This window comes from Tenrec ecaudatus, chromosome X (genome assembly GCF_050624435.1).
Source record: "Tenrec ecaudatus isolate mTenEca1 chromosome X, mTenEca1.hap1, whole genome shotgun sequence".
Classification (NCBI taxonomy): domain Eukaryota; kingdom Metazoa; phylum Chordata; class Mammalia; order Afrosoricida; family Tenrecidae; genus Tenrec; species Tenrec ecaudatus.
Genome location: NC_134548.1, coordinates 163,630,824 through 163,657,243, shown reverse-complemented (window position 1 = coordinate 163,657,243; position 26,420 = coordinate 163,630,824). Strand labels below are relative to the sequence as shown.

At 43.2% G+C, this 26,420-nt stretch overlaps 1 pseudogene; it reads right to left on the bottom strand.

Annotated features, from left to right (window-relative positions):
- Nucleotides 1-5,656: 5,656 nt before the first annotated feature.
- On the bottom strand, nucleotides 5,657-6,181 carry LOC142433834 (adenylate kinase isoenzyme 6 pseudogene; annotated as a pseudogene).
- Nucleotides 6,182-26,420: the final 20,239 nt, after the last annotated feature.

Below are 26,420 nucleotides of genomic sequence, written 5' to 3'. Positions count from 1 at the left end.
ACCAACAAACACCCCACCAAACTCACCGCCACCAAGTCGGTGCCAACTCATGGCCACCCTATAGGAGAGAGTAGAACTGCCTCTGTGGGTTTCTGAACCTGTGGCTCTGGAGGAATCCAAATCCCCATGGTATTCCTGAAGAGGGGTTGGTAATTTTGAATTGCTGACCTTGTGGATCATAACTGTGTTAGTTTGCGAAATGAATATCAACTTGTTGATATATAGAAATGGGGCGTAGTTTAGCCTGTCAATCAGGACGGTGACTCCTTGTGCGCGTGGCCTTTTTACAAGAGTCCTGGGAACTTCCCTACTTCTCTCTCTACCCTCTCTTTCCTGCCGGCTGCCCCTGGTTGTTGCGAACGCTGTGATTCAGCCACCAGCTTGAGATATGCCTGCATTCTGCATCATTGCAAGTGGCTGCGTGAGTCTAGAGAGGGACTTATGAACTAACACCAGACTTACGGACTTGAACTGGACTGGGCAGGGTATGTTTTCTTCATATATAATTACTTCGAGCTCGACTGTAATCGTAGTCAGCAATTCAACATCGCACGCAGGTCAGTTAGAGAAAGATGGACTTCCTACTCTCACAACCAGTTTCAGTCTCGGAAACCCGCAGGGACTCGCTACGCGTTAGCACAGACTCCATAGCAACGCGTCTTGATACGAAGCCCTTTCTTACACATATATGAATGTCATTAGACCTGTTTCTTTGGTCATCCCGGCCTAACACACAACCCAACGCATAACTACTATGCCACCAGAGTGCCCTGGGAAGGCAACATGGGAGCATGATAGCATGCTTATGGTCATGTAAACACCGCTTGTGTGTGTGTGTGTGTGGTGAGGGCTTGGGAAGCCTCTACCAAAAGAAAGTGATGGTTCAGTTATAGTCGGGGCGGTTGTGAATGCGCTTCCTGATTTTCCTAACTCCACATGATGCGGCCTGATTGATTTTATTTATTCACTTAAAGGAAAACAAAGCCCAATGTTTGAACGCAATGTGGTGCAGTTCTGGAATTCGGCCAGCAGATGGCGATAGTCCACCTTCCGTTTTCTGGCAGTAGGGCCCACAGCTTCCTAGCGTCTCAGTAGGAAGGCTCCGCAGATTCTCTGCATTTTTATTTAAATATCTTGTCATGGCTGCTCCAGCACCCGATGGGCCCTGGATATTATTTCTGAGCAAGCTATGTGGCTTCCAGGAGGCAAATCTGGCTTCAGAGTGCCCAAAGTGTATACATTTTGAGAAAAAGAATTCAAAAATGCAAGTACAAAATCAAGTGCAGGGCCTTGGCAGGGGACCCTGGAAATGAAGATCATTTAGATTCATCCTCATTCGCTTCCCAGTAAATCCTCCCCAGGTTGATGGATTGTAGGAGGGAGGGTCACTTCTTAGATTCCCTCCTCAAGGGTGGCTGGCTGCCTTTGCTGTTCTTGATAAAATGCACAATGTCATTTACTATGCGACTGTTGGGTGTTAAACTGGAACTAAAAGTCGGGAGAAGACCTGGTGGTATAGTGGGCTAAGCAGTGTGTGCCTTGATCTGCTGACCTCAAGGGCAGCAGTTTGAACTTAGTAGCTGCACTAAGGGAACGGAAGAGGAAACTGTCTGTAAAGAGGCATGGCCTTGGAAACCCTCCATGGGGTCACTGGGAGTCAGAGTAAACCTGCTGGCAGTGGATTTAGGAGACAGTGTGACCTGCCAACTCACTCTCTGGGGAGGGAGGCACTTCTCTGTGCTGCTTCTTGAGACACAATGGCTCCTCAGTGGGGTGGGTTGAGTCCCTTCCTTCCCACCCATCGGTTACTGGGTCTGAGTCATCTGCGTTTGAGAAGGTCTGGTTCATACGCTCTTCTTTTTAAAGTCCGGCAGCTTGGGAGGCTCCTACCAAGCAAAAATAAAAGCTCTGTTTTTTAACGAGACGAGGAATTACCTGACATCATCAACCATAGAGCAAGAATGGGCTAGGTCCCTTTGTAATAGACATGTTTGGATCCTGGGGAAGCTGTGAGAAGCTCAAATCGAGGAAAGCAAATGATCCAGCAGCCCTTTCCTCTGAACGGTAAGATGCATCCATGAATCTTTGCAGATATTTTAAAGGGGCAGGGAGGTGGAAATGAATGAGAAAATTCACAGATACTTCAGCTTTGTAAATGTGAAGCATGTGGAGGAAAAATTGTGGCTGTTAAATAGCTCTGTAGCTGCCATTTTTATGAACTAAAAGGACAGATTTAATCACCTTTCAATCACTCTCCCTCATATACAGAAAGCACATCCTCACAGCCCAGCCCACCGTATTCTCCCACAAGAACATGAATCATAAAGGCCTTTACCATGAAGACTCATGAAGCTCTTCGGCTAACCCAGAACGTGACTCTGGCACCTCTTCCACATTACCCTTGACAATGTCTAGTCTAAGGGGATTTCCACTTACCCAGTGACGAGTAATAAAGAAACAGGATTCAGATGATCAGTACAAAAACATCAGAAAACGGTGTTAAATAACAGTGACAAAAAAGACAAACGAAACCTACACGCTAAGAGCATTTTGATGTGCTGTTATGAGTGGTGACCAGATATTTTTCAAAAAATGCAAAAATTTGAAGAAAAAAAAGGCATCTTTTGTGAATGTCGGACTCACTGCAGAGGCCCCAGGAATCAAGGAAGGCAACACGAGGAGATGAAAACTGAATGGGCTGTGTCTCCGAAATAAAGTGGAATAAAAAATGAAAATTAGCACAGCAATTAAATAGCCTCAGAGGAACTAAACACTGACAACAAGAATAGGATTGACACCCTGGAGAAAACGTCACAAAATGCAAAGGAATTTTCAAAAAATTTAGAGAAAAAGGATAAATGTGGAAGATAAAGAGAAAACATAAGCAAACATATTTTTTCGTGAAGATAAATGAGATCTAATTTGCATTATCTCTCTTGAAAAAATTATTGTAAATGAAGTGAAGGTTTCCAGAAGAGAGCACGCGTTTACACGCAGCACTGCATCCACAGTGTGTTTCTTCTTATAGGCTGCAACTCTCCCCTTGTAGCATCATTTACCCTTTTCCATCCTGGAATGTCCTGTTTCCCTTCCTCCTTCTTTCCTAACCCTTCGGAGCTTTGTCCTGGGGCCCCTGGTGTCCCTGCTGTTGAGTCAAGTGTAATCCATAGCAACCCGTTACGTTAGTCTTTCTGGGAGCAGCCGGCTTCACCTTTCTCTGTGGCTTTGAAGCACAAGCACTGGCTGTTCCGTTAGTAGCCCAGTGCCCAACGCACTGTGCCACCAGGGCACTCTACAATGAGAGGAAACAAAGCAATCATATTCTGATCATCACGGCCATATCAGACACTCCGGTTGTGTGGCAAAACAAAGCTCAATTAAATGCTGATTATAAGAACCCTTCTAAAATGAAGGACTTAGAAATAGTGCAAACAAAAGAATGGTCAAAGACATCGACAAACCAAAGCAAGCCAAACTGCCTACCACCGAGCTCATTCCGTAGGACAGGGTAGACCTGCTCATGTGGGCTTCTCAGACGGTAACTGTTTACAGGAGTCGAATGAGGCATATTTCTTTCCTTCTCTCTCTTTTTAAAACAGTTTTATTGATACATAGTCACATATCATACAATTTAATAGTTCACTCACATCGATTTTAGAACATTTTCTTTTTTCTTGTACTCATTGTCTTGCTTCCCATTTCCCCAACCTCCTTCCGTACCTTCAGCAAGCCATCAATCCAGTTACTATTTCTATAGAGTTACCTATTCTGGATTTCACACACAGGAAAACACGCCCAAACCAAAACAATAGCAAAAATAATAAAGGAAAAGATAAAAACCTCCATTGAAGAGAAATGAGAAAATATTAAAAACTAGAAAAATTTAAGACTAGGCCCAAAGGGAGATCAAATGATAAAAATGTTGAATGTTAACCTCTGTACATCTGTCATCATCCACTTTCCAAGGCAGTCTGCATGCTAGCACGGCTATTCCCCTCCCTGGTCTCTGGTCAGAGGGATTCACAGGAGAGAGCTGCATCTTTCTTCCGAGAAATGACCGGAGGCTTTGACCTGCCAGCCTCGTGGTTAGCAGCCCAGTGGGTAACCACTGCACCACCAAGGATGCAAAGACATATTAGGCAAATGGAAATACAAAGAAATATAAAAAAGGCAAACATCTGAAAATCAATATTAAACTTGAATTTGGGGAAAAATGAGACACAGAATGCCATGGTACAATCTATAACGAAGGCTTAACAGCAATGAATATCTATGCTCCAAATAATATATCAAAATTCATGAAACAAAACAGAAAAGAACGCAAAGAGACTTGGAAATATGTGCTTTTTTTAATCCATTGGGAGTTAATTGATTCGTAACAAATAGTCAAATGTATGTAATTTTAAAGAATGTAAAAAACCACATTAATATGGCATGCTATCAGCCTTTACTTTAATCTCCCTTATTACATCTTCATAGTCTACTCTTAGGCTGGAAGCCACGTTGCAACCTGTTCCCCTTGGATGACCCTTTGGTTGGTTCACTACACAGTAACATAGCCTCTAGCACCACGGCAGCACACACGCCACCACAGTCCGGCACACTGACAGACAAGTGGTCAGTGAACCTTATGAATAGGCAATTAAAACTAAATGAATAAACTGATTTTACACTTTGCTATCAGAGAATATATATTCTTTTCAAGGTCCCATGGAATAATGACATTAGTCAATTCTATAGCAGAACAAAAAGAAAACATTAACTCTAAACTTTAAAAAGAGTGCGAGATGGTCTGTTATCAACTTGGCATCAGCCCCTCTCCATCCTCCCCTCTCCCACACACACACTCTCTCTTCTTGGAGAAACCAGGAACTATATTTCTCAACATCATCATACTTGAATGTTTTCAAATGAAAGGAACTCTCATGAGAACTGAGAGATAGAGTAAAGGCACAGGTCTTTTATTTGTGTTTGGAGGTGGTACTGGTGGTATCACATGGAGACCACATGTGGACAGCTGAGAAATTTGCAATGGCTTCTTGAGGATGGCTTGGCAACCAGCACTCTTACTATAGAGGGGCCTTTCTGAAAGGCTCTTGAGAACATCAGCAATTTTCTGGGACATATTTGAGGATTCTTCACTTCTGTGTGCTTCAGCATAAGATTTTCCGTTTTCTTCAGTGTTTGTTTCTCGGCAGCTTTCTTGGTTTCTGTGGTGACTCTATTGACCTGTGCTATGCTAGCTCTTCCAAATATCATATAAGTCCTGATTTTATAGTAAACTCACTATTTCTTGAACACTTAAGTGACTGGTTTCTTTTTTTTTTTTAACTTTAAGCCGTCAATTTTATTTTAAAATCACCTTGATTTTCTTTTGTAATACATTTAGCAGATATTTGATCCCCTTAGTCATAGTTATTTATTCTTTAACATCTGAGGCATTAAACAGTGAAAATTTTTACTTTCAATCCTAAATCATAACATTTCGAATTGCGTTGCTTTCTCATGGAGAAAAAAGAGCCCAGCATAACCCTTTGATACCTTCCACAGACTAGTCCTGCAACACAATTTTAATATGAAGATGTTACTGATACAATTTCTATGATGGCCAGAGAAAACTCAATAAGAGTAACAATCATGTGACTAGTCTTGAAAGTCAGGAGCTATGATTTTTCATACATTGTTGAATCCCTTTTAATATCTGGCTTATATTATTCTCTAGATCTTTTGGTTTGTTGTTAGATAGATGATGTACTGTTTCTACCTTGTAAGATTCCATAAACTCTTCATACAGAACCTGGAACAATCTCACACTGACTATTGTCTTGTAGTTTCTTTGCATTAGAAACCCTTGTTTCAAGTCTTTTGTACAGTACAGTATAACCTATTCTCAGCACAGAAACTACCTGAAACCAGCTTTCAGGGAAGAAATCACAACCATGGAAATCAATAATAACTCTACTTTTTTTCATCTGTTTTTCTAAGTCATAGACTTCTTTATGTTCAACTACAATGGGGCAGCCATGTGCCCTTCATCCTAGTCTTTATGTAACTGCTATTCTTTAGCTAAATTACTCGCATTAATGTAGTTTCGTCCTGATTTTGATGCAGGGTCTTTGCCTCGCGTGGTTTTTCCAGCTCCTGGTGGACCGGTCAGCTGAGCCAAGGTCTTCACCTTCATGGGTCCAAGCGTCCCAATTTATGCTACCACGCACCACATTGTGACTGTTTGCCTGAGTGAAACAAGATCGATACAAAAGAAAAGTAATGCTAATTTCTTACCTGAGTATTGATATGAAAATTCTAAATAAAATATTGGCAAATATGAATTATTACTTACATGTGTCATACCTGGAAAATGAAAGGAAATACTGCAAGTAATTAAAGCAATAAAAAATTAGCTCGGCATAAAATTAGTATGCAAACGTCAATAGCTTTCACTTATACAAACAGCAAGCAGAAGAAAATAAAAAGCAAAGTCAGAAAATGATTTTGGTAAAGGGTCATATATATTTTGCGCTTTGCAAGCCATACAGTCTCTCTTGACTACTCAGCTCTGCCATTGTAATGGGCAAAATGTCTGTAGATAAATTACTGGGTATGGCTGTTTCAAGAAAACTTCATTTACAAAACTATCTGGTGATGGCAGGCATAATTAGGACAAAATGTAATAATCTGATAATTTGATCTCCCTTTTGACCCATTAGATTTTTATTAATTTTTGAACAGTTTTATTGGCACTTCATCCACGTATCATACAATCCAATAGATCAATCATATGAAGATGTGTACAATCATTACCAGAATCAATTTTAGATAATTTTTTCTTCCATGTACTCAGTTATATGTGTAATTATTACTTTTAAAAATGGTGGCACAAATACACAACAAACATTCTCCAATTCAACAAATTCTATATGCATAATTCCGTGTTAATGATCATCCTTTTAGTATTGTGCAACTATTATTCATATCCTTTTTTACTTATTTCGACCGCCATTAACATAAACTCAATGCCCCCTAAACAAAAACTCTCCCTCATTCACCCATGGCAACCACTAGTCAATTTTGGTCTCTCTTTCTTTTTTTACAGTATTGTTCTTGATATAATATTCATATATCACACATACATTTCCATAGTTAAGTTGATTTTAAAAAGAGTTGCATATACACCACCACAATCAATTCAAGTGCTCTGTTCCCCCTCCCACATTCATTGTTTGCTCCTCAATTCTCCTTACTCTCCCCACCTCCTATCAGGTTTCTCTATGCATCCATTCCTTCTGTGTTTCATAGACTGGGAAACTTAACAGAAACAATACAAAAACAAAATGGAACAGAAAGAATAGTCATAATTGTATTAGTCCAGGTTAACTAGAGAAACAAATCCAGAGACACTCATAAATATGCAAGAGAGAGCTTTATATCAAAGAGTAATCATATATTTGGAAAACCTCCTAGCCTAGTCCACATTAAGTCCACAAGTCCGATATTAGACCCTGAATCTAATATCAGTCCATAAATTCCTCTTCCGACTCACATAGCCACTCACAATGATGCCAAATGCAGGAAAATCCAGGAGAGTGGGTGAAAAGTCTGGTGGATCCAATGATGGTGGAAGCATCTCCAGGGATCTGACCGCCATCAGTTCGACTCCATGTGGCTTGCCAACAGGAATGTGAAGCAGAGAGGGATTGCATACCACCTCCAGGAAGGAAGAGAGGAAGTTCTCAGAATCCTCATGAGAAGGCCATGCCCACAAGGTAGCATCATCAGGCTGTGACCTGATTGACAGGCTAGGCTCCACCCGTTCACTGGTAATATGGTAATATCCTCCAGTTGACATGATATTATGTAACTACGACAATAATATAATACAAATATAAAACTAGAGATTAAAGATTAAGAAAGTCGAAGACGCACACATAAGGAGGGTGATGTTCATGACCGTAAGCAGGTATTCTATCCCTTTGGGAATTGGTCTCTATGATTTGTTTAAATGGTGTTTCTCCTTACAGTAGTCGACTCATATGATATTTGTCCTTCTGCGATTGGCTAACTTCACTCAGCATAAATGGTTTCCTTTGTCCTTCCATGTCATGCTGTGTTTCATGCTTTCATTCCTGTTTTTAGGAGATGCAGAGTATTCAATTGTGTGTAAGTACCATAATTTCTTTATCCATTTTCCACTGTTGGACATTTGAGCTGCTTCCTGTTTCTTACTATAGTGAAGCCTGCTGCTATGAAGGGAGAGTACACATTCACTTGTGTCTCATTCCTTTGGGGTATATGCCTAATAGTGATATTGCTGGATTGTATGGGATTTCAATTCCCAGTGGCTTTAAGTATCACCATATCATTTTCTATAGGGGTTGCCTGTATTTACAAGTCCACCAACAGTTTGTACATTTCCATTATCTCCACAACCTCTCCAGCATTTCTTTTGTGTGTTTTTTTCTTACTTGGGCTAACATTATGGGTATAAGGTGGTATCTCATTGTGGTTTTAATTTTCACCTCCCTGATAGCTAGTGATCATGAGCATTTTTGTACATCCTAAAATATGTTTATGTATTTCTTCTTATTATTTTATAAATCATTTTATTGGGGGCTTGAACAGCTCTTATAACAATCCATCCATACATCCATTGTGTCAAGCACATTTGTTCATATGTTGTCCTCATCATGTTAAAAACATTTTCTTTCTACTTGAGCCCTTGGTATCAGCTCCTCTTTTTTCACTCCCTTCCCCACCCTCCCACCCTCTTGACCCTATGATAAATCATAAATTTTTATTTTCATATCTTATACCGTCTGCTGTCTCCCTTCACCATGTTTCTGTTTGTTCCCCTATTAGATGACGATCCCTGTGAATGTTTCCCCTTCTCCCCTTCCTTTTCCCTTCCCTTCCCTTCATGGTATTGCTGCTCCCATTATTTTCCTGAGGGGTTTATCTGTCCTGGATGCTGTGTGTCGAGAACTCTTATCTGTACCAGTGTACATGTGCTGGTCTAGCCGGAATTGTAAGGTAGAACTGGGGTCATGATAGTGGGTGAGGGTGAGGAAGCATTAAAGAACTAGAGGAATGTTGTCCATTTCATCGGTGCTATGCTGCATCCTGGCTGGTTCATCTCTTCCTTGTGAACCTTCTGTGAAGGGATGTCTAATTGTCTACAGGTGGACTTTGGGTCTCCACTCCAACCCCCTTCCTTCGTATCATATCATTGTTTGTTTGAGGTCTTCTGATGCCTGATACATGATCGCGTCAATACCTCGTGATCACACAGGTTGTGTACTTCTTCCATGTGGGCTTTGTTGCTTCCCTGCTAAGTGGCCACTTGTTTATCTTCAAGTCTTTAAGACCCCTGATGCTATATCTTTTGATAGCTGGACACTGTCAGCTTTCTTCCTCACATTTGCTTATGCTCCCATTTTGTCTTCAGAGATTGTGTAGGGAAGGTAGTGCCAGGTTATTAGAACAAAGTGTTCTGTGTTAAGGGTAGCCTTGAGTAGAGGCCCAAAGTCCATCCGCTATCTTAACACTTAACATGTACATTGGCTTCTATCCCTTTCATTATAAATTAATGTATTTGCATATGTACATGCCTATTACTATACCTCTACGAATAGCTTTTGTCTCCTAGTTCTTTCCTCTATTTCCTTTCACTTTCCTCCTTTCTCACTATCATGCTCACCTTCCATTCGGCTCTCAGTAATTCCTCTCACATACGTTGCACTTTATAAAGCTCTACCCCTCCGTTGCGATCAGTTTTGGATCTTTTGTTGTTCCCTCATCCCTGAGTTTGTTGGCTCCATGCCCCTACCTCTCCCATGTTCCCCTGGGACTGCCATTCCTATTGTTTTCTCCTCGGGATTGTTTATTCTTCCTACAGACAGACATAGAGCAAAGGCAAAAAGAAAAAGATAAATAGCTCCAGGTCTGTCTGCTGATCCATATGAGTATTTTCCAATCAAGGCTGATGAGATGCCAAATCCTCAGAGACTTTGCTCCCTTGGCTTCCCTGCTGCATTCCCTTTGCATTTTGTAGTGCTGTGCATGGGGCAATTTCCATACCGTGTCTCCAGTGTTGTCCCCCTCAAGGCTATGGGTCAGTGAGGGGATGCCATGTCTCATGGTGGGGCTGGCCCTGCGGTCCTCTCTGTGCATTGGCTCCTCCCGGCAGGGATGTCGTCCCCGGGATTGGTGAGCCAGGATGAGGTGCACTGAGAGTGGTTCTTATTTTTAAGAAGTTCCCCGCTTACCGGGGACTTTTGCCTATCCATATGTAATTGGTCATTAGTTTTTCCATTTCTTTAAAGGATGTATTTTGGATTGGGATTGGGAGTGCGTTTTATCTGTAGATTGTTTTTATGTTGTATTGACATTTTCTCAGTATTGAGTCTGTCTATCCGTGAGCATGGGGTATTCTTCTGTCTATGTAGGTCTTCTTTGCCTTCTTGCAGTAATGTTTTGTAGTTTTTTCCACACAGGTCTCTAGTTTCTCTAGTTAGTTGATTCCTAAGTATTTCATATTTTGTGGTTATTATACTGTTTTCTTAATGTCTTTTTCATAGTGCTCTTGACGGATATACAGGAATCCAATGGACTTCTGGCCGGTCATTTTGTATTCTAGAACCATGTTGAATCCTTGATGGCTTCCTGTAGGCTTTTGTGGATGCTTTGGGTTTTTCTAGATACAGGATGGTAGCATCTGCAAATAGCAAATGCTTCGCTTCTTCTTTGCCTATTGGTATTCCCTTGATTTATTTTTGTTGTCTGAGAGCTCTAGCCAAGTCCTCCAGTGTGATGTTGAATAAGTGGTGACTGGGAACATCCTTGTCTGGTCCCTGGTTTCCATGGAAATGTTTCCAGTTTTCTTTCCCTTTGAGCGTGGTGTTGGCTGTCGGTTTTTCGTATATAGTTTCTATTATATTGAGGTATTTCCCTTCTATTCTTATTTTGGTGAGTGTTTTGATCAAAAATGGGTGTTTAGATGTTCCTTTCACCTATCTTAAAGCATTTTCAGTTTTTGTTTTTAAGGTGAGAGGGAACTGCATGTGGATTAGCCCCTGGTAAATCCCCTCTGGCTATGGACCAGGTTTGTGAACGGCCTTGCTACCATGCAGAAAGCTTTGGAAAGTGAATTGTTACAGATGCAGTTAGGATAAATTTAGCACTACATCAAGTGATCTCCTTTATGATTCATTGAATTTTTTTCTATATATTTTCTGTTTTCAATTGAGGTTTTCATCTGCTTTGCTTTGTTATTGTTGTTAGTTTAAAATAATGTTTTCCTTTATATGAAATTTAGGATCAGTAAATCTATAGAGACAGTGACTGGAGTAATGGTTCCTTGGGGTATGATAGGGAAGGTTGGGGGAAAATGGGGAGTGAATAATGATAAAAGTATGCGTGAATAAAATGTTCTAAAACGGAATGTGGCAATGGCTGTACAACTCTTCTTGATGTGGCTGAACTACTGAATTGTAGGTTAAGTGAATTATATGCCAATAAAAGTATTCTTAAAAGACAAGTGAACTTCAAATTATGCCAATCATTTGCAAACTCAATTTAATATCAGCAAACTCCTTTAAAGATCTTAAAATTATTTATGTGTCACAGGACATTGTTGAATTAAAGTTTAATCATTCATTAAAAAAAATCATATGATGAACTGACTGTAGCTCATAAGCTGTAGTTGTCAACCCCTGATATGAAAGAAGGAGAGAAAAGATCTTGCTGAAAATAGTCAAAATAAGGAGATTAAAAAGTCAGAGTAAACTTAAGAAAAATGAGGGAAATTATTGAGGGACACAAAAGACTTGGAAAGACAGATCCTGGATTTGAGTCGGATGTCTCCATATTATAAAGATGTCAGATCACCGCACATTAACATATAGAATAATACAGCTTGTGATGCATAAGATAAATTTAAATAAACAAGAGCTTTAATGTTTAAGAATGTTTTAGAAAAAGTATATGCAAGCAAAAACTAATGTGAAGAATAAAAGCAGGTTTCTGCCAGAATGCAAAACCAAAAGAATGAAGACAGTGAAAAACCAGACAAGTTGGCTAAAGACCAGCTGGCACAGCAAGATAGACTAAAAAGGCAGAATCTAGCTTCTCCGATGATCATGCAAACATAATGCATTTTTACACGCATGCTTAGAGGTAAAACACTCCCATTATGGTTATCATCCAAGAAAGACTGCTCAGACTCTAAAGCTTCTCCGAGGACACTAAGATACTCCTCAAATTAAAATGACCTAAGAGAAGAAACTGGAAACGTTGGCCTATTATGGTCTTTGAGAAGATGACACTGCAAAATCAACCTAAACCAAACCCCAAATCCAAACTCACTGCCATCACATGCCAACCCCTAGTGACCCTATAGAACCGGGAAGAACTGCCCCATGTGAGTTTCAAGACGGTAACTCTTTATGGGAATGGAAAGCCCTGTAGTTCTCCCACGACCTACCTAAGGGAGGTAATAATAACAATATTTAAGGCTTACTGAGCACTTATTCTGTTGGAGGCCCTGAGTGGTTTGCATATATTAACTCATTTAACTCCTAGTAACAGTCTTATGAAGTAGCTATTATTAGACTCAAGAACCTGTTGGATACTAATAACTATTGTTTCTCCCACTGATTTAAGTCTAGGTGAGTTGGCATTGAGTCAATGACAAGTGGTTAATGGAAATAATAAATCCCAAATTGACTATCAATGTTTTTCATGTATGAAAGAAATATGAAGTAGAGAAATACAGAAGCTCAGGGAAATTGGGGCAACTTGCCGTGAAGTTTGCTTTGCTCAGAAGAGTTGGTAGAACTGGAAGCCAGCAGCTGAAATCACATGCTTGTCCCCAACTAGTCATTCAGGTGGAGAAAGGGGATGAGAAGGCTGGAGAATGCAATGCTTGGCAGTGGCCTGATCTGGAACTTTAGGCATGCTTCAGACGCCTATGCTCTGGCAGGGAGGGGTGGATCTCAAATTAAAACTGGGACTTATTACTGTATGAATCAGGCATTTTTTGGGGGGTAGGCCAGCCCAAATTATGAATTATGCAAAGATGGATACATTGGACTAAGTCAAAATTAAGAAGTATTACATAGCAAAAAAATCATAGGCAGAATAGAAACATAAGTGACAGACTGTGAATACGAGCGTCCAACATATTACTGGCAAAAGGCCCATTTCCATAGTATATGAAGAGCTCTGGCAAATCAATAAGGCAATCCAGACCTTCCTTTGCCGAAAATGTCACAATTACTCCACATCTCATGATGAGGTAAAGGAATGTTCTTTCAGTAGCTTGTAAGGCCATACATGACCTGTTGTCTATGCCTCATCATCTTCTAGCTAGCTGCCTGCAATTGCTCACTCCACTACACACTGGCCTTTGGGTATTCCTCAACTAGGGTGGGGCTCAGGGCCTTGCTGCTCCCTTAACCTGCCATGCTTGCTTCAGAGATATCTCTATGATTCACCCCGTCACCACCTATCAGTCTTTTTTTCCCCAAATATTACCTTTGTGGAAAAGCCTTCCAGATTCACCCTATTTAGCATTGTTGCCATTGAACCCACCACTCCTTACTTTTCTTACCCGGATTTGTTTCTCCCCACAGTAAATGGCCATCCTCAGACAGTGCATAGTTAGTTGTTTGTTGTCTGTTCCTTTCTACTATATCTCATTACTATGTCCTCAGTGTCCAGAATAGTGCCTGGGATACAATAAGAACTCAATGGACACTAATTGAATGGTAAGAGATGAACAGACAGCTCACAGAAAATGAGCTGCAAATTGATTTCATTTAGACTTTAGAATTATTTTCAAGCTTTGGATTTTATGTGTCTACTTAGCAAAGGTAGGCATACTGTTCAAAATCAGTCTATGGGGAGCTGCCGCGTTTTTAAAGTTGCTGTTGATTTCCATTGCATGGATGTGCCAGAGTAGGTTCCTTACTGGTGAGCTTTTGAGCTTTTATCAATATTGTGCTCTTTTAAAAGCTGCTGCCACCTTGGCAAAAGAATATGGTGTTTTAAATAAGTGATGCTTGAACCATGGGATATCCAAATGCAAATGGAGCTTGACTACTCCCCCACACCATGATCTAATGCAAAATTGATCACACACCTAATTGTAAAAATACCATGATAACACTTCCAGGGGAGACTCTTGGTGACCTTGCTTGGGCTATGGAAGGAGATGACACCCATACAACAAGCCACCAAACGACCAACGGACACAGTTACAAGGTCGACTCCCCTAGCATAGAGCTAAACTGCGAGGACACTCTGAAGAGAATGGCAACATGAGGACCGAAAACACTTGCAAGGAAAACATCTGACAAAGGATTTATATCCAGAATATAAAATGACGAGCCTTCTAAATGGTGTAATAAGACAGCTCTCCAGGCAACCAAATACCTTAAGGGGCTGTGGTTCATGTTGTCCAAGAGATCTGCTGCAGCCAGTTATGACATTCGTTCATACAAGAGATCTTTGTTGAGAATCCACTCTGAGACAGGCACTGGGAATACAATAGTATACAAAATAGCCATGGAGCACCTGTTCTTGTGGAAGAAGATGGGCAAAAACAAAAGAACAAGTTGAGAGCTTATCATCCTCAAAGTAGATAAAGTCGTCTAGATCATTCATTTATTTACTTAGTCTTCCCACGGTCATCCATAAGTTGGTAGAAATCCAGTCATACAAAAATTGATCTTATTCTGCCTTCATTTACCACAGGTATACTCACCTCCCCGTTCTAGTCCTGAAAACCACACACCTCGAAGTCCAGCAAAGTTCAGATGCCCCGAACTTAGAATTGGGCACATCAATCTGTTTTAGTGAGTTAGCAATCAAAGGTGTCAAGTGGTCCATTTGTTTCATTGTCCTGGCGTGCACGCTGCTGTGACGATGCGAGCGGTGCCACTGGCATTCGGAGGATCAGTCAGGTCCTCCAGGGAGGACAAGTGTTAGCAGAGCTTCAAGATTAAGAAGGAGGATCTGGTGATCTATGTTTTTAAAAACAAAACAAAATAAAGATTACAGCCTTCAGTCTGGATCACACCTCAGTATAAAGAAAACAAAACACCTCACAGCGGGAATAAGAAGCAACATCATGATAGCCAGAGCAAGACTGAAGCTGTCGAGAATTTCATTTTACTTGGATTCACAATCAATGCTCATGGAAGCCACAGTCAAGAAACCAAAGGACAGATCACACTGGGCAAATCTGCTTCAATCTTCCAGACCTTGCCCTTGGGTAAAGGAAGAGGGAGGAGTGGGAACAGGGAACACAGGGAGGATGTGGGATAAGTTATATGACGCGATAGAGATTCAGAAGGCATGAAACAAAATATGTATGAATTGTTGAATTGGAAACAGATGATCTGCTCTGTAAACCTTTGCCCAATTCACAATAAAAATGCTTGTTTTTCCTTTTTAAACTCATTTTATTGGGGCTTCATACAACTCCAATCGCAATCCATACATCCATCCATGGTGTCAAGCATATCCGTACACTTGTTGCCATCATCATTCTCAAAACATTTTCATTGTACTTGAGACCCTGGTATCAGCTCCTCATTTTTTCCCCTCCCTCCCTGGCCACCCTGCCTCACAAACACTTGACAATTTATAAATTATTATTATTTTGTCATGTCTTACACTGTCTGATGTCTCCCTTCACCCACTTTTCTGTTGTCCATCCCCGAGGGAGGGGGTTATATTGCAGATCCTTGTGATCAGTTCCCCTTGTCCCCCCTACTCTCCTCTCACCCTCCTAGTATCACTACTCTCATTATTGGCCCTGAGGGGTTTATCTGTCCTGGATCCCCTGTGTTTCACCAGTGTACATCCTCTGGTCTAGCCAGATTTGTGAGGTAGAATTGGGATCATGATAGTTGGGTGGGGAGGAAGCATTAAAGGACTAGAGGAAAGTTGTATGTTTCATCGTTGCTACACTGTACCCTGACTGGGTTGTCTCCTCCCAGTGATCCTTCTCTAAGCATATGTCCTGTTGGCTATAGATGGGTTTACAGTCTCCACTCCACACTCCTCCTCATTCACAATGATATGATTTTTTTGTTCTTTGATGCCTGATACCTGATCCCATTGACACCTCATGATCACACAGGCTGGAGTGCTTTTTCCATGTGGGCTTTGTTGTTTCTCAGCTAGATGGCCACTTCTTTACCTTCAAGCCTTTAAGACCCCAAATACTATATTGACAGCCAGGCACCATCAGCTTTCTTCACCATATTTGTTTAAGCACCTGCTTTGTCTTCAGGGATCTTGTCAGGAAGGTGAGCATCATGAAATGCCAGGTTCTTCTTGCATTGAGGGAGTACTCGAGCAGACGCCCAATGTCCTTCTGCTCCCTTAATACTAAACCTATAAATATATGCACGTAGATCTATTTCCCTATCATCATATATAAATATTGACATATGTACATGCCTGTATTTAGACCTCTATAGATACCCTTTGCCTCCTAGTTCTTTCCTCTATTTCCTTTTACTTTCCTCTTGTCCCACTATCATGCTCAGCCTTCATTTGGGTTTCAGTAGTTCCTTTCGGTTACATTGCCCTTGATCAAGCCCTACCAAGCCTCCTACACCCTCCTCACCATAGAATTTGGATCACTTGTTGTTCCCTTGTCTCTGAGTTTGTTAGTACCCACTTCTTTCCCCCACGTCCCCTTCTCCCACGCACCCCCCCTGGAAACGTTGGTCCCACTTTTTGTTTTTGTTTTTTTTCCCCTAAAGATCTCATCAATGTGTTAAAAAGCAAATATGTCTTTTTGAGGACTAAGGTGCATGTGACCCAAAGCACTAGGGTATTTTCAGTCATCTCCTATGCATGTGAACACTGGACAGTCAACAAAGCAGACTGGGAAATAATTGATGCCTTTGAATTATGGTGTTGGCAAAGACTATTGGATATGCCATGGACTGACAGAAGAAAGACCAAATCTCTCTTCAAGTAAACACAGCCAGAATGCTCCTTAGATGACAGGAAGATGAGACTTCACCTCATTTACTTTGGACAGAGCTTTGGAAGGGACTATTCCCTGGGGAAAGACAGCCTCTTTAGTAAAGCAGAGGTCAATGAAAGAGAGGAAGACTCTTAATGGCATAGACTGACACAGTGGTTCCAACAGTGGACTGAAACATAGCAGCTATTGTGGGGACAGCATAGCACTGGGTGGGGTCTCCTTCTGTTGTACATAGGATTGCTGTGAATTGGGACAGACTTGATGGCACCTAACAACTCAACAGCAATGATAGCCTTTCCATATCCTTATTTTGCCGGATTTCTCCCACATACTGCAATCAAGGAGGACTCCTTCATTGGAACTCTTTAATGCAGTCTTGCAAGGCCTCCGATTTAGCGAATGGCGTCTTATAGTTTACTTTCCCAAAGACTAGGCCCTTTCAGAGCTTTTACTTATTTTAAACACCACTCATCTCATTTCAAGAAGTAGACACATCACATCTGACGTGCATTTTCTTCTTCGTTGTCTTTCCATTCATCAGGTGCCAGAAGGTCCCCAGGAGTGTGAATTCAGAGTCAAGTGGATGCTACCCCAGGAGAATGAATGGGTGGTGATGGTCTCTTTCTGTAGGTATTGCTACTTACTCGTTGGTTGGGCATGTCAGTTGCATGTAGTCCGAATGATATGGAGTCCTGGTGATATGGTGGTTTAGCGCTTAGCTACTAAGTGAAAAGTTAGGGGTTCCAAGCTACCAGCCCTTCTGTGGGAGAAAGGCTTGGAGATCTGTTCCTGTAAAGATGACAGCCTAGGGAACCTTGAAAGGCAGTTCTACCCTGTACTATAGGGTCACTTGGAGTCAAAAATAGACTCGATGGTGCAAACCAGTAACAGTAATCCCCATACCGTCCAGCTATGGAAAGGTTAGAATGTATCATCATATCACTAATCCTGTACACATACCTCATGAGTCTGGGAGACCTCCACTGCCCACTCTGGAATGTTGGGTCTAATCGACACACAAAACGATATATGCATAAGAAGGCTTCACACTTAAATGAAGCCATGTGGACCTGATGCATCGAATTCCTGCAATGATGTTTTCATCATCCCAGGGGTGACAGGGATGAGAGTTGGCCTGAAAAAAGTGGCTTTGGAACCCTTCACAGGGTCAGGAGGTCTCTGTGGTACATACACCCTTGTTGTATAATCTGTTCGTGCTGCTGCAATAGAAAGACTATAAGAAAGACTACATGGTTTGTTTTAATCATTTTATTGGGGGCTCATACAGCTCTTGTCACAATCCATCCATATATCCATTGTGTCAAGCACATTTATACATATGTTGCCATCGTCATTTTCAAAACATTTTCTTTCTACTTGAGACCTTGGTATCAGCTCCCCATTTTCCTCTCTCCCACTCTCCCTCCCTCATGAACCTTTTATAATTTATAAATTATTATTGTTCTTTAATGTTTTACATTGACAGATGTCTCCCTTCACCCACTTTTCTGTTATCCATCCTCCCACCTTCCCCTTCCCCTCCTGGTATTGCTACTTTCATTATTAGTCCTGGGGGCTTTATCTGTCCTGGATTCCCTGTGTTTTCAGCTCTGATCTGTACCCATGTACATGCTCTGGTGTAGCCAGATTTGTAAGGTGGAATTGGGTCATGATAGTGGGAGGAAGGAAGCATTAAAGAACTAGAGCAGTGGTTCTCAACCTTTGCATCAGGACCCCTTTGGGGGTTCAAACAACCCTTTCACAGGGGTCGCCCAATTTGTAGCAGTAGCAAAATTATAGTTATCAAGTAACAATGAAAATAATTTTATGGTTGGGGTCACCATGACATGAGAAACTGTATTAAAGGGTCATGGCATTAGGAAGTTGAGAACCGCTGAGGAAAAGAACTTTTATTCTCTCACAGTTCTGGAGCATAGACATGCAAAATCAGGCCCCAGCTGTAGTGGAAAATTAGTTCCTTGTTGGCTCTGCGGGTAGCTCCCTGTCTCTTTCAATTCTTCGGCCATCTTCACATGACATCCCTGGCCCTCCATCCTCCATGTGTCCTCAGTGGTCTCTGGGTGTGTGCTGTTCCCTATACCTCTGAAGGGCTTAGATGTAGCACGTGCTCTCTACTGGTATGGCCTCATTAAACTATCGTAGCAAACGCTGTTCCCCAAAGGGAAGACATCCGCAGGTACAAGGGTTAGGGCTCCGGCATATTTTGAGGAAATGCACTTCATCCCATCACAGGGCCCCTCCATGGCACTTGCTTGTCTGCCTGAGTAGGAGAGCCCTCATCGGACTGCTGTGTCGCTGTATTGCCTGGCATTGGCACAGGACTCCTCACCACTGTGGACCCCTACCTGCCTTTGCATTTCTTGAAAGCACTTCTCAAGAGCAAACAGACACACTGGTTGTCTGTCCATTTGTGCATGGCCGTCTCCCATCACTGGGGTCTCAGCTCCTTGCAATGTCAGTTACTGGTCTTTGTTCACGATTATTCCTGGTAAGCGATCCAGGGCACTGATGAGTAAGCATTGGGCTGGTCACCAAACGTTCAACGGTTCAAACGCACCAACCCAGCCATTCTCTCAGGAGGAGGAGGAGGCTATTTGCTTCTGCAAGGATTTATAGCCTTGGAAACCCTCCCTAGGGTTTCCATCTATTTGATGGCAGTGGGTTTCATCCGTGGGGGTTACTGTCCCTTACTAAGTAGTACCGGGCCCGGAATGTAGTGGTACTCAACAAGGCATCTAGAAAGAAGGAAGAACAAGGGGGCTAGGGATCCAATTAACTCAGAAGACTCTCTTCCTGTTCACTTCTGACTGAACAGGCTTGGTGGCACAAAGGCCAATATCTTTCCCATGGGCTTGTCAAATCCTTGCTGCAACAAACATCTTATGTCCTTCCCCATGGGACACTGGAGCCCAGACCAGTTGAGGTTTCTGTCCTTTGGGGCCAGATAACTGTGGAACATTGCAGCTCCATTTGCATATGAGAAGAAAAGATGCCATATCAAGGAAGAGCACCTCCCTCCTTCTTGAGATTTCTGCAAGTTTCTCCCCAGTGGTTGGGAAGGCAAGAATGCCCCATCTTACTGGAGCATTCTCTCTTCCCTTATTAACTATCCAGTGCTCTGAGTTGGGGTTGCTCCCACTGTGAGTGCTCAGAAGATGTTGACTGACTAGCTAAATTATGCTATTGATGTGGCTTAATTAATACTAATGACTTATCATGAGAATATGAGATATGTACCCGTGTCTAGGAGGTGTCAGTGACAAGAGAATTAAGGTGTCAGTTCTCATAAAACACGAGCAAAAAACTCTGCTGGGTAATTGGAGAGAGTTATCTTCTCTCCCAGTACAAAATGTCCTTGAAGTGGATTGGCATATGCTTGTGAATCTTAACTCTCTAGCCTTCTTAGGTTTGGCGTGAGTGTGGGAACACTGAAATTCTACATTGGCCACACAATTCCCAGTAAGAGAGTATCACGAAGGATGTGGGTCCAGGTGGCCCGAGTGCCTGGGATCCAGAGTGTGTGGAGTGGTGCTGTGCAAATGTTGGCAGTACACCCAGACATCCAGGGGTAATATATATCCAGGCAGATGAATGTATAGATTAGCATCTTGGGGTTAATTTCACTCTGTAGATAATTAACATGTCCTTATTTTAGAAATAAATGCTTCTGCAGTTAAAATAAATGTATTTAATTAGTAGAGACATTTAGTTTTGAAGTGGGAAGTGAATGTACTAATGGAATAAATGGTTGTATAAACATTTTAGATTCTAAACCTAAGTTAAATGCATCTCCTTCCAGCCATCCATATCGGGGGTGGAGTCTAGCTTTTGTGAACTGTTTGCTGGCAGGCTGCACCGCACAAGCCCTCCAGCAGTTGTAGGCCAATACGGCCTCATTTGTCTGCCTGCTCAGGGCCAGTAAGGTCGGTTTGGCCTGGCTTGAGCGTTGAGTCAGCTCCTCCGGTCCATGCCAGGTTGTTCCCACGGGGCCTTTGTGTTTGTTTGGCTCACTGCTGAGCCCTCCACTTCTAAATGGTCAGAACCAGTCTATACACTCCTATTGCCCCGAAACTTCTTCAGCGAAGCCTTTAGCCACCGTGGCTCTTCTTTTGTCATTTCTGTCCCCCACTCTTTCCAAAGCTGAAGTCATTTCTGTGACGTCATATGCAAGTCTTCCCTCACATCAGATCCACCTTTCAAAATGTCCCATCATGCCCTTGACACCCAGGCTTCTTCTCTGTCTCCCTGCCCCTGCCCTTGCTACTGAGACAACCTCCTTTTTTTTTTCTTTTTAAATTTATCTATTTATTTATTTATTTATTATTTATTTATTTATTTACAACCTCCTTAAACAGCTCTCTGTCCACCCAGTTACCCCTATGCCAAGGGCCATTTATTTCACGCAAGTCTGAGCCTTGCCTTGCTTCCACGCGGTCAGATCTCCCTCCACACTGCCGCCACAGAGACGGACTGCAGACCCAAAGCTGATCACGTCATTCCCTTCCCTGTAACTTCATGATGGCTCCCCCAAACAGCATAACACAGCCACACGCCCTTTCCCGGACATTCAGGGAACCCCGCAGTCTGGCCCTCCCCTTCAGCCAAGCTCCTCACGGAGCAACAGCTGGAAGCTTCCATGCTCTTCAGTGTCGGTGCCTCTGCTCAGGCTATTGCTTTGCCCTGAGCTTATGAGTTCCTTGGGCCTCTAACCTTGACTTACAGGAGGGACTGTGGATGAGTGTGCCCGGGGATACTAAGAAGGAATGACTCCATCCTGCTCTTCCCTGCCGCAGCCTGGTCGGGTTCAACCTCTGCCTTAAAGACTGGGCCTCTCGTCCTCTGTACTTGTCCCCAGACCCCATCTCTCAGTTCTACCATACGTTTCTTTTCAGAGCCGATAGGACAGTGACACAGCGTTACCCACCCCTACCCTAGTGTTTCTGAAAGGTCACAGCCGAGGAAAGGCTCTGGAGTCCAGTTCTACTCTATAACACGAGGGGTTGCCACGAAGCAGAATCGACTCAATGGCTGCTGGTTTGCTATTTCAATTGGGGGTGTTGGTTGCCAGAGCTATAGGCACACAGAGAAACAGACCATAGCAGGACTCAGAGGGCACCGTCCCCGGAAGACCACAGGGAAAGCTCTGGAGCCTCCAAGGCTGGGGCCATGAAGGCCAGAGGGGTTCAGCCAACCCCCACCGGGAGTAGGGGGAACGATGGGGTCGAATCACCAACTCTGTAAAGCAGCTTGTAAACTGAGAGTGACTCCCCTCGAAGTAAAGGCTTGCTTACCACTGGCCTTCATGGATCTACAAAGGAGACTCCAGGTGTCCTCGGCATTCTCTTCCCATTTAGTCCTGGCATTGCCATCTCCTCACAGCCCAAACAAGAGTACAGTAGGAGTGGAATCACAGCGCTGTGTCACAGCTGGCCTGTTATTTGAGTGTCTGTGGTGGCTGCTGCCAAGCTATTGGCCCCTGGGGTCTCCTGGGGCCAAGGTGAATGAATTGGTAGGGTGAGTTATGGGTAGTTTCATTTGGCCTTGTCAGCGGATCTGAGGACACTGGACACTAAGGAGATGCCATCAGCACATGATGGAGGTGGAGCTTCCCTTTGCAACCCGCCCCCCCCACACACGTCTGGCCCCACACAGTCCTCTTCTGGGGACTCAAGATGTCACCTCATCAGGGTTGCAGGATCAGGTCTTCCCCCATTCCCCTGCAGCACTGAAGTGAATGCTCTCTGGAAAACTCAGCTCCCAGCAAGAGGAGGTCATTTGCAAAGACCCTACTGAAGTTCTTTGAAGACCTGGCTGTCATGGTAGATAAAGGGAATATGGGTCTAGTGCACTTCAATTGGGACAAAGCCTCTGACAAAGCTCGGGTCAGAGATGAATGGGCTAGAGTGAGGGTAATAGAAGAGGCCGTTATATGGGCTGTGGGTAGAATTAAAAATAGAACTCAGGGCTTTTTTGAGCAGGCCTTTGAAGGGTTTAGTCTTTCTGCAGCCAGACTCCTTTGTGAGGCTGATTATTGCTCCATCACCTTCACTTGGAGAAGGAAATCCCTCAGACACCATTTGTTTTAGCACCTCCATGCAGAAATCTCCCTACCCAGTACTCATTCTGCTATGTGTTTCGTCCAGGTTCCTGTCTTACATGGGTTCAGCTTTCACAGGTTTTACTCAGGAGGTCCTGAGGAGCCCTAGTGATGGAGTGCTTACTTGTTGGACTGAACCACAAGGTTAGCAGTTTGAAACTACCAGACACTCCTTGGGAGAAAGACTGAGTTAAACTGTCCCATCAAAGGTTATAGTCTGGGAAACTCCCAGGGGGAAATTTGACCCTGTCCTACAGGATTTGCTGAGTCCACATCGATTCGATCGCAGGGAGTTTGGTGTGAGTGTTGGAGGGGCGGGGGGTGTCTTCTGTTCATAGTGGAAATGGTTCAGGCCTGGCCTTCCAGCTGAAAGGTGGTTTGAACCTACCCAGAGGTGTCTCACAGCACAGACCTTGCTGCAAGGTCACAGCCTTAAGAATCCTATGTGCAGACATGGGGTCCCGAGTTACACTTGACTTGACGGCAACTAACAACAACAAGGACACACAAACACACAAGGGCAAGTCCAAAAAGTATTTCTATGAAATCATAGAAACATTTATAAGGGAAAACATCAAAATGTGAAGCTATTGCTTCTCAACATTCATCTCTCTCACCCCTTCCGGAAGGGTTCTGCACTCCTTGATTGACACCCTGTCCCAAGAACAGCGTTGGCAGGCTTCTGGGACACAACTAGTGTTCCTTTGAAATGCTCTTTGAGTTTGGGGAACAAAAAGAAGTCTGAAAGGGACGGATCATCCCTCCAGGTCAGAGAGGGTAAGGCTTCTCAATGATGTTTGTAGGGGAGACCTTGCCACCCTCAGAGAATGAGCGACTGCACGGTTTTCCTGACCTCCCAAATGACATTTTCAATTTTCCTACGTCTTTTTAATATGCCTCCTTGATGACCATTTAAGAAAATCTAACAAGATTCGAAACAAAAAACCTCACTGCCATTGTGTTGATGCCAACTCATGGAGACTGTCGGACACGGTAGAACCACCCGTGGGTTTCCTGAGGCTGTAACTCTTTATGGAAGTAGCAAGCCTCCTCTTTCTCCTGCAGAATAGCTGGATGTTTCAAATTGCTGACCTTGTGGTTGGCTGCCCAATGAGGAAGCACTGTACCACCAAGGATCCCTAGCAAGATTAACTCTTTGAAATCTTAAAATCCAGTTGCCATAACCATTTGAGCTGATCTCTCTGCCTTAAGTGGACTGGCCCACCAGATCCTCTCAGAACCTATGTATTGATTGGATCTTTGAATTTGATGGCATCCTGAGGCGACTAAGACAGATGTATGATTGAGAGAATTTGTCTGCAGCCATCCACTGATCACAGAGATGTTTAAACAGATTTTGTTCAAAATGAATTTGTGAACTGTAACCCTAGTAGCAATACATTTTAATTTTACTCCTGTGTGTGTGTAGTTATACACATATCCCTTTGACTATACAGGCAAAAACATGCCATGCCATTGCTCCCCCACACTATAGACACAAATATATGAACATCCTATCACCCATGATATCTCTTTTTTTAATAAATCATTTTATTGGGGCTCATACAACTCTTATCACAATCCATACATACATCAATTGAATAAAGTACCGTTATACATTCGTTGCCCTCATCATTCTCAAAATTCGCCTTCCACTTGGGTTTCTGGAATCAGCTCATTTTCCTTTTTCCATCCCCCTCCATCCCCACTCCCCCCTCCCTCATGAACCCTTAATAATCTATAAATTATTATTTTATCTTATCTTACTCTGCCTGGCGTCTCCCCTCACCCACCTCCTGCTGCCCATCCTCGAGAGAGGAGGTTACATGTAGATCCCCGAGATCAGTTCTCCCTTTCTACATCCCCTTCCCTCCTGGTGTCGCCACTTTCACCGCTGGTCCTGAGGGGTTCATCTGTCCTAGATTCCCTGTGTTTCCAGATCCCTGCTGCACCGCTGTGCATCCTCTGGTCTAACCAGGTCCGCAAGGTAGAATTGGGATCATGATAATTGGGGGGGAAGGAAGCGTTCAAGAACTAGAGGAAGGTTTTGAGTTTCATTGTTGCTACACTGAACCCTGAGTGACTCATCTCCTCCCCACTACCCCTCTGCAATGGATTTCCAGCTGTCTACAGATGGGCATTGGGTCCCCATCATGTACTCCCCTCATTCATGGTGATGTGATTTCCCCTCCCCCCACCTTTGTTGTTTGAAACCTGGTCCCTTTGGCCCTTCATGATCACACATGTTGGTATCTCTTACTCACATAAACATATACTGCAAACACATATATACCCATCACTTATTTTTATATATGTGGTGTATACACACACACACACACACACTCAGGTACACACATTCTCTTCACTCCTTTTCTCTCTCACACATACAGGTACTTATGCACCACCATCACCCACACAAGTACACACACACAAGTACATACCCCCCCACCCCTGCCCACCTATTCTCTCTCTTTCAGACCACCTTCCCCTTTTCCCATATGCACTTGTACATCTACATTTACCTTCTTCCTGTGTGTCAAGAACGGGCGTATCTCTTGAAACCCACTCATGTCCTCCTGGGGATTAAGAAGGCCTGGAGGTGCAGGTGCTGAGAAGAGAGCACACCTTCCCTTCCTCTCTCTGGCTCTGCGTCCATCTGCCCTCTGCATGGGGCTCCTCTTCGCTATGCACCCTGGAGGCCACAGCCAGGAAAGCATACCCTTCACCAGTTGAGGTGGGAGACTGCCCTTGCACTCTTGTCCTAGCTGGCTCCCTCACCCACTCCCTTCCACTTGGGCACCACGCAATCCCGCCCCCCCCCCCCCCCCCGTGCCTCAGGATGTCAGAAGAGAGCGGATGACTTTTTCTGTTCTTCCATTTCTATTTTTAATTACAACTAACTGGGGAGCAGAGTGAAACATTTTAGTAATTTAATCTTAGTTCAAAATGGTGTATTTTCACTTCATTAACTAAAAGGGGGAATCAAATGGCTTATCAAAGGTTGAACTTTCATTTACATATGGGTCTGGGATTCATGAAGCAGGATTTGTACCAGTTATAACAGTCCCACGACTGTCTCTGAGGACCGCTGGCTACATCACTGAGACCACAGCATTACCCAGTGACATTTGAATATGCAGTGTGACAAGCGTGCTTGCTTGCAGTCCCCTTGGCTGGTGGCTGTGCTCCTGAAGCCAGCCATGTCAGAGAGAGGCATGCAGGAGCCTTTGCCTCTGTATTAGCTATCTAGTGCTGCATAACAAAAGGAATCCCAAATCTAGTGGCTTAAAACAACAA